Raw genomic sequence first — 9,917 nt, forward strand, 5'->3', positions numbered from 1 at the left:
TGGAGTGGTGTGGAAAAAACTACTAGTTCAATTGGAAGAGAGAAGTTATCTTAATTTATAAATTATTATTTATAGGAAAAGTTGTGGCAATTAAAAAAATCACATTACTATTACTCACAGAAAAAAATCTTCGAAACTACTAGCAGGAATAATAAAGGTAATTGAGTTTCAGAGGTAAATGTGCAATTAAGCTTATGTTGAGAACAAATTTCACTCTTTGATATAATACTTTCATATAAGACATAAGTGAAAAGAAGTGGGAATAATCCACTTCTAATTTTTCAGGTCTCAGACAGGACTACTTCCTACACTTTTCAATCATAATTTTTCTTGTGGGACTTTCTTCACTTAGATCTCTTTCTTTAAAAGACTCAATCTTCTCAGTGGAGAAGATCTATAGGTGAAGATAGAATACTGATTTCAAAAATTGAAAAGGTTCAGAGATCTGAAATGAATACAAAGATTAAAAGATAATTTTTAATCAAAAAGAAACAAAGTAACAGCAGGTCTATAAGAAAGCTAGAAAGAGGCAATATAACCTGTAATTAAGAAAAATGAATTATCTTAAAGAAAAAGAGCTAAAAATAAAGTCCTATAAGAAAAATGATTAATGAAAAGGATTGGTGTAAATTGTAGGGAATACTTCTACATGAAGCCTGGAAAATGAGAATGGATGAAGTATAATTACAGCACAACTATCAGGTAGCTCTATGTGATAGTTGTAATAAAAGATCTAATCAGCTGAAAATAATTTATTTTAAATTTTAATTTGCTACTAAAAAAAGAATCATATAGAAGTTATCTGTACCTTATGTTAACATGTCTTCAAGAATAACATAATTTTAAAATTAAGAAATTACTAGAAAATGTGTGGTGTTCAATGGAATATTCATGTCAGAAAAAAAGATCAACAAACTTGTATCACATTTTGGTAAACTTACAATGAAACATGGAAAAATATATACGTAAGACAGTGACAGTCAGTGAGGAGAGAATTATTCGAGCCTTGCGTAAGTTTATAAGTGGTATATTTTTCAAAAATAATAATGAAAGGTTGAGTGTGATGAATGGGTTAGTAGCTCTTCAACCACTAAAACTGAAAAACCACATCAATCTTCTACAAGCTAGAAATTACCAAATATTATTCACAATTTATTTTAAGGTATAGGATCAATTCAATTCAGTCAATTTTAAGGAATATTGTAGGCAAAAGACACATGGGGCAGTTGAGTTTATGCCAAAATTCCTCTTAAAAGATCAGAAACAGGCTCATTTTACACCTGCTAGTGACCACTTGAATGCATTGAAAATCTATTAATAACAATCATTACTGGTAATGAATTATGATTTCAAAATTTAAGATCCTAAACCCAAAAATGGATGGCTGAATAGTTTTAGAATTTAGGCAAGGAGACTACTTGGATTAGAATAGACTAGAGGGATCCCAAAAGGGGATGTAAATGGTTTAGGTTAAAGGCAAAATAGTTTTATTTAAGAACATGAATCATCAGCCAAGACAAATTGCATCAACTTCAGTAAACATGGATTATGATTGACTTGAGAAATTAAGTTTGTAAACAGAAATGATGAAATACTAAATTATGTAAAATATCTGTTTTGTGAAATCCCCTAATTTTATAAAATAGCAAATTGAAAACTAAGTTTCCATCCACGTAAAAAATGAACTGGTAAATTCCATAAATAAAAATATTACAAACTTTAAACTAGTTACTAACATTTTATATAAATATAAGGATTGATAGAGAAAAATTGAAGTACAAGATGTTTATGACTAAATATTTAAGAATTTTGAGTACGAATAGGAACACAGAGTATACAAAAAAAAAAATATTTGGGTATCAAGAGTTAACACATACACAGCTTTGGTGTTTAATTACAAAGCTCTTCAAATTACAAATATCTTTCTCATCAATTACAATTCCTCTAATCTCCAAGCAATTCTATTCTTTTTAACAAAATATAATTATAAAAATGACTACATCAAAGATTTTTTTTTTAAAGATAAAGTTTAAAAATAAGATAAAAATGTTAGCAACAGGAAATCATTAACTATGTGATAAAGACAACTTGCAACACACTATGACAATTATATTAAACCAGTTGTGGCACAATGACACAGTTGGTTTTCTATATATGCATTCAGTGGGCAAACAAAACTGACAGCAGAGCATCAAATCCTGCTGCTGCTATAAATTTAAAATGTGCTACAAACAAGACACTTTTACGATCTTTAATTCTCTACTGCAGTAAAATAATCTTCTTAATTCTCTTTTACACAAATCTAAAAATTAAGATTTTTACAGAAGAAAAATACCTTTAATTTGTCAAGTGTTTACATAGTATATTAGCAGTACAAATTAATTGTTAATTACTGTAAGGTCCATTTATATTACTGTGAACCAGTTGATTCTTTCCCTATGGCTAGATCTAAATTTAACATTTGTTACCTACATTACAAAACAAGAATGATATACTTGTACAGCTTTATGGTTCTTGTTAATTATTTTATCAAAGAATATTCTAATTTTATTGTTTTTCACTATTACTAAATTTTTAGTCATTACTCCTTTACTTTTAGAGGGTTACAAGTGGCTTGCAACTATTTCAGATTTAAAATGAACATACAAATTATGTAAATTTATTTATTACGTCATTTAATTTAAATGACAAGGTAAAACATTCACTTACCAGTGGATCTTCAATTCCAGATAATCTGTAAAATTTTCAATTGCATTTTACAATTTCAAATAGTTTTCCCCTTCATGTTTTAACATGAAAACTAATACTAATTAGATGATATAGAATTGAATTACCAATACCCATTTCTTGGAATTTTCTTTGCTGTCCAGAATATTCAGTGTAATATCACTATTGTAATAATATTTACTGGTTCCTTTATGCTCCTACATTAAGAAATGTATTTTATTCTATGTATTTATTCTTCTTCCGTTACAATAGATAAAATTCCATTAATCACACCTTAGTAGCAATATTTTCCTGGCTATCAGGTGTTTATTTTTTTCTAACATTTTTGGGACAAGAATTAGATGTAGAGAATACAATACTACAAAGTTATTAGGATTTGATTTACCAACCCTGAGTGTTGAATGGCTAACTATTCCATTCGACTTCAGTACAACAGATTGTAATAAGCAAAGATTATTTTTAATATATTATATTGTTTCAATGTATTTTGAGATGACAGGGTTTGTAATTCAAAAGAAGTTTTTAGTCTATGTCATATTTTACAACTGTATTATTATTATTTTACAGATTCTAATCTTCAATCAAAAAAAATGTCAGCTCTGATGTATGACTACTTCTAACTTAACTGTTTGCTTATACCTACCCTTCAGAAATTGGGGTTCCGTTCATCTTCCATGTACTTAAAACAAGGTAACTGTGATGCTTAAGTTAGTTGTATTTAAAGTGTTCAAAGTCTCTTAAAAACTTCAAGGTTGAGGCCTCTTTACAACTGTCCATTAGCGATCTATATTATTGCATTTTTTAGTTATAGTCTTCATTGTTAGTAAATCAAATGTTTTTTACAATGTCTTTTAAGTGAAAAAATTAATGTACTTTACAAGTTCGAATAAGGTGTTTAACAACTTGACATGCAAAAAAATTTAACTATACTTGTATTCAGTAAGCTTGTAGAATGCTGAATAAACAATCACTGTGTTTGTTAGTGATTTCATCATGTCCCGTTGTATCAGTGCCGATTCACAACACAGCCATATCAATATACAACATAATCATTACTCATATTAGTCACCATATAATTTATTTATGTATAATTTTTGTAAAATATAATAGCGTGTGGATACTGAATAATTTAATTCATTTAATTTTTCTGAGTCATTTAATTTCTCTAATATGGATCAGGATTTACGAGGCTTGTGAATCTACTGCCTGTAATCAACTCCTATAAGCTAGCTGAATTTAGTACAGTTTGGCTGTATGCATGATACATGAGATACATAAAAACAAAGTTTTAAACGATAGGTGCAATTTAAAAAGATTCATATATCAGAATTCAAGGAACTTGATCAACCAGTACTGCAGTTATTTTGGCAGAATGTTTGCCAAAATTATTATTTATATTTGAACATCTAGTTTGAAATAGATGTACAAATATTCCAGAATACATCCAATAAAAACAGACTGAATTTTTGCAAAAACAAATTAGTTATTAAATTGTTTGATTTAAACAAATTAATTTATATATACATTAATATCTCTTTTCCAGCCCCTACATGAATGATTATAATTAAAAACCTTTTTTCTAATTACTTTTAAAACTAGCATTATATAAATAAAAAACACATAGTGGTAGTAAAAGTATGTCAAATTTGCATGCTGGTTAATGCACAAGAACAAACATTATAAATCTGGCTATTAAGAATTGAAGAAACTCAACATGGAGATTACTTAACATTTTTCAAATAATCAAGGGATAAAGCCATACTTGAAAATATACATTACCAAAAAATAAAATATTTATTATTAAAATAAGTATTTTTTTAGGGAAAATTTTATACCTATTTTGTTTTTTTGAATATGAAATTAATTCATAGCATGAGTTATCTCTTAAAAGCACGATTAGTGTAGATAACAAATTTGTTTAAGATGTCAACATTTGTATAAAGGTTAGCAAACAATGACCCCCACTTATTTTAGTTAAGTGAAACATCACCATGTAGTGCTGATTCACAATTCAGATGTCAATTTAATATGAACAGCTGATGTAAACAGAACTGTGCGTGGAAGTTATTCTGGCTATACTTTTGTATGGATAAGAACTCTTATTTAACCTCATCTTTTTCAACAATATATTCTTGTTTGAATATTCATTTTGTAAGGACACTTATAATTGTATTTATTATAATGAACAGACGTAAAAGGCTTTCTATAAAATATTGAGAGATAACATATGTATCTAAATGCAATTCTGACACTAACCTAAACATAACACACATTTGATTGAGCTGTCGTCTGGTTCACAATTCAGATAGCATCCACAAAGTGCTTATTAAAACCCAAACAGATAAAGTCAGTAGTGCAGCATCATAACCTCAACCTTACCATCTTCTTCCATACTTCATACTTGTTTCATACATACATGTAATCATGTTTAGTTTGCATTGTGCAGTAAATTTAAGTAAATCTTTATTTTAAATTATGGGTAAACAAAAACATACATTTAATAGTTGCTTAGAAAAGGAATTCATTTTATTAAACAGATGAATCACGAGCAGGAGAATATCGTTATTTGTACTGGATGTAGTGCACAATTTTCAATATCACAAGGTGGATGTCAGGACAAAACAATACAAAAAAATCCTGCATTGTGTCTGCTCTATGCAAGACCACTCTACAAGACTTGCAGTGTGTTTCTTAAGAATTAACTTTTGCATAACTTCAAATCAACTGATTGCACTTCTAGGTTAATTTGTTAATTAATGAATTGTATAATCCTACATTAATTGGAAGCAACAAATTACATTTTAATCACAATAGACTCTTAAAATAGGCAGGATATTAGAATGGTTCTGGTTGAAATATATTTTATCCCTAATGAAAGAATTAAAATAAAGATTCTCAACTTTCAAGTTACCAGGAGAAACATCTGATATTTTAACCAAATATGTGATCAAAATTTTCAAAAAATATGGTAAAAGATATGATATAATGTATTTGTGCTGATAATACAAATAGTAATTTTGGTGGAGTTTCATGTACAGGAAAAATTATACATTTTCAAAATTGCAAGAAAAAATTAGTTGTAACTTGCTAGATATAGGATATGGAGCACACATTACTCATAATTGTGTACAATATACTTCTGATAAACTTCCTACAGATATAGAAGTAATAGAGATAAAAATTTACAAATACTTTGGTACAGAGCGATTCAAAGAAACGGGAAATTTTGAAAGTTGTGTTGGTAGCCGTGGGCGATTGGTACCACTTGATAAGTGGCGCCAGCCTCTCTAACCTAACCTGCCATTTAGTTGTCATGGTTCCTTGGAGTGGTGCGCAACGTGCATTTGCTATCAAAGCGTTTTACAAAAACAATGATAGTGTGGAGGAGCGTGTATAGAATTTCGCTGTCATTTTAATCTGGGACGGCACGACCATGTTCCATCAGCACATGCAATTAAAACATTGATATTGAGGAAACTGGTTCGGCAATGAAAAAGAAACCTCCAGGCCGTGAGCAAACCGTCCGTACACCACAGAATGTTCAAGCTTTACAAGGTGCTGTCACACGAAGTCCACATCGGTCAATCCGTCGTCTCTCAGCATCTTTACAATTGCATAGTTCAAGTGTTCAAAGAATGTTAGTGAAGGACTTGCAATACCATCCATACAAGTTGCATATCATCCAGGAACTGAAGCCGAACGATGCAGTTGTGCGAGCACAATTCTGTAATGTAATGGTTCAGAAGATAAATGATAACGAACAGTTTGTTCACGAACTGTGGATGTCAGACAAAGCGCATTTCCACCTCAGTGGATTTGTTAACAAGTAAAATTTCAGATACCGGGCACAAGAAAATCCTACGCAGCTACACCAGTGTCCGTTGCACAGCCAGAAAGAGACCGTGTGGTAAGCTATGTCATCCTACGTTGTTATAGGCCCATATTTTTTGAGGATGACAACGGTCTTGCGATTACAGTGACGTCAGCTCGTTACGTAGCCGTGCTTGAAACCTTTGTTGTGGAACAACAAAAGAGATTTCCACCAATTCTTAACACAGCCTGGTTTCAACAAGACTGAGCATCGTCACATTCTGCACGAATATCGATGGCAGCTGTACGACGATTGTTTGGACAACGTGTCATTTCACCAAATGGTGACATTAGATGGCCTCCCAGATCGCCTGATCTCTCAGCTTGCGATTACTTTTTGCTTAAAAGCAGTGTTCCACAGTAGACCTGCTACAACGGAAGAACTGAAGGCAAAGATCCGAAAAGCAATTGCGGAAATTCCAGTTGAGATGTTATGTCAAACCATGAACAATTTAATGAAGAGACTTCATGAGTGTGTAGAAGAGGTCACCTGGAAGATGTCATCTTTAAAAAATAAACTAAAATGTATGTATCCTAAAATGGCAACATTTGTACAATTACATGAAATAAAAATTCATTTCTAAAAATAAATTTTTCATTAACGTTATTTAATTTTTTTTAATTTCCCGTTTCTTTGAATCACCCTGTACTTATGTATTAACGCCACCGCAGCTACATCTTTATTTAAAAACAAAGTAGTCAATCAGATTTCTGTGGAAAATGAACAGTCTCTTTATTAATTTTAATAAATGGTTATTTATTTTATAAATATAATTTAACCTAACTTAACATACGCTCACTAACCTTGACTAGTTAACACCGTAAGTTTTTGAGAATTTATTTTATAAATTCAGTAATTATTGCTATTATTTAAATAATCAAAACACTCCTGTTAATTAGTCAAGGTTAGTGAGCGTAGGATAAGTTTGGTTAAATTATATTTATAAAATAAATAAATTTTATAAATAACCATTTATTAAAATTAATAAAGAGGCTGTTCAATGCTTTTATGGCAAAAATATTCAACAATTTATTTGGAGATGATCTAGATGATATTTCTTTGGTAATAATTGCATACTTTGTGTGAATTCATTTTGTTTTTGTAAAGTTTTTGGGTTGATTTTAATTAGTTCTTACAGGTAATTATAAATATACAAATAAATATGTAATCTAAAAAAGGTTGAAAAAATAACATTTTAAAAGGTGTTATAATTTTCCTAATAATGGACTTCGATCAATTAAAAATTAAAGAATTACAAAAGAAACTTTACAAGATTTTTTTGTCTAACAGAAAAGTAATGACAACCATTTTTTTTTTCTTTTAACTCTATGTTTTTAAGAAGGTGTATGAAAATTGTAAAGGTGTATGGTAATTTTAATTCTTCATTCTTTTTAGAAACTTCAATTTAGGTGATGAGTAGTTTCTATATTTAAGCAATATTTCATAAAAGTTCCGCTCCAGAAAATAGATGTTTATAAGATGAAAACTTAACGACATTTACAGGTAGGATGATGTTTATGCAGTTTAATCCAAGTAAAAGAACTAGGTTTGGAATTAAAATGAATTACAGGATGAAAGGTAAAATGAATTTAAATGATATAAATTCAAGGTGAACAGACTATAAAAAAACAATAAAGATTCTATTGATGGTGGCGATTGTACACCTTCTTTAGTGCAGCCATTATTGGAATGAAAAAAACTCTATTTTTAAATGATCAATAAAGTTCTTCAGCTTAATACCTTCAATAAAGAGGAATATATGCTGTCGTAATGTTAAGACAAAAAAAAATTAAGCCAACTGCAATTTAAAAAATTAATATAAGAGTGAATTATCATTTATTTATCAGTTAATAATTTATTAGCTAACATTGCTATGAAGTGAATTATAAAAGGGAATTAAGGTAACCATGTAACATGAACCCAGGTACCATGAACTACCAGGTAACATGAAAAAATTTACTTCAAACAAGAAAAGAACAAAGAAAGGAAGAAACGAGAGATTGACAATGTAAAGTGTTGTGATGTAGAGTGGTTCTAATATTAAAATGCACTGATGGTAAGGATTGATAAAGAACATCAAAGAATTATCAGCTTTCTATTGATATGTAGATATCTAAAGAACATACAAAATTTTCTTTTATTTCTCTAACACTTTATTTATGAACTATAAATTCTTACAGTCAGTAGAGTAACTATAGAAAATATAATGAGCAATTATAATCAGTTTAAAATATGTGTGGTAGATTACAGATTCTTGAAATCATAATTGCCAAATTATAATAAGAAATGGAAATGATCAACCATTTTACTAAAAGCAAAAATAAACATGTCACTTTTCAGAAAATGTAAGTAAAAGGGTTAAATCAAGTTGATGCAAAGAATAATTTTTAAAAAATGACACCATTCTGTGTTGCACCTGTGGTGTTGGAATGCACATAAAAAATTTTTTTGAACATCATACTGTGACAAACTAATAAATTAAAAGTAGTATATAAAATATGTTGCTTTAGATGAATGTTTTTTAAATATTCACTTAGTCCTATATAATTTTTTAAATGTTTGTTTCTTGTACATTAAAATGTTTAAAACATATTTTTATTCTTTTAAAACGTCTTTACTTTAGAAGTATACAAAATAAAGTACATTAAAAATGATTCTGATATATTCAAGATAAGATATATTTCAAGATAAGTCAGCAATCGGTAGAAATAAATTTAATGCCCCAAAGTTTATTAAATAAACATTAAGAATCATTTCACAAGGCCTATTTAAATCTAGAAAAAAATATGTCTGGGTAGGTTAAGGAACAAAATAAATGAACATTTCAATAAAATTAAGAATCCGTGACTTTTTTTACCAATGTGTAAAAAAAAAAAAAAAATAGGTAAATTTACTTTCATTTAATTTGAATGTAACTGCTGGCTGCCGTGGCACGAGTGGTAGCGTTCCGGCCTTAAAAAAAAAAAAAAATGAATATATCTAAGTTTCATCACAAGAAAAAAATAACTGAATCCACACAAAGTACAAGTAACTATTTAGTATTTTTTTACATTTCATAAACCAACCTACAATACTACTTAACTGGAAATCACATTATTTGTTACAAATTTTAGTTTAATTAATACTGTAGCTAAAGACAATGTTAGATATCAAAAAAATTGGAGTTTAAATAATGAACTGAATTTTATCTTATTTACATATATTATTGAATTACTGATGTATTTTATATATTATTTTTCATCAATATTTTTTAAGCCATAAATGAATAATAATGTCTACAAATCATGATAAACATTGTAATATACATAACAATAATTAG

Source organism: Lycorma delicatula, chromosome 7 (assembly GCF_047948215.1).
Source record: "Lycorma delicatula isolate Av1 chromosome 7, ASM4794821v1, whole genome shotgun sequence".
In the NCBI taxonomy this organism is placed as follows: domain Eukaryota; kingdom Metazoa; phylum Arthropoda; class Insecta; order Hemiptera; family Fulgoridae; genus Lycorma; species Lycorma delicatula.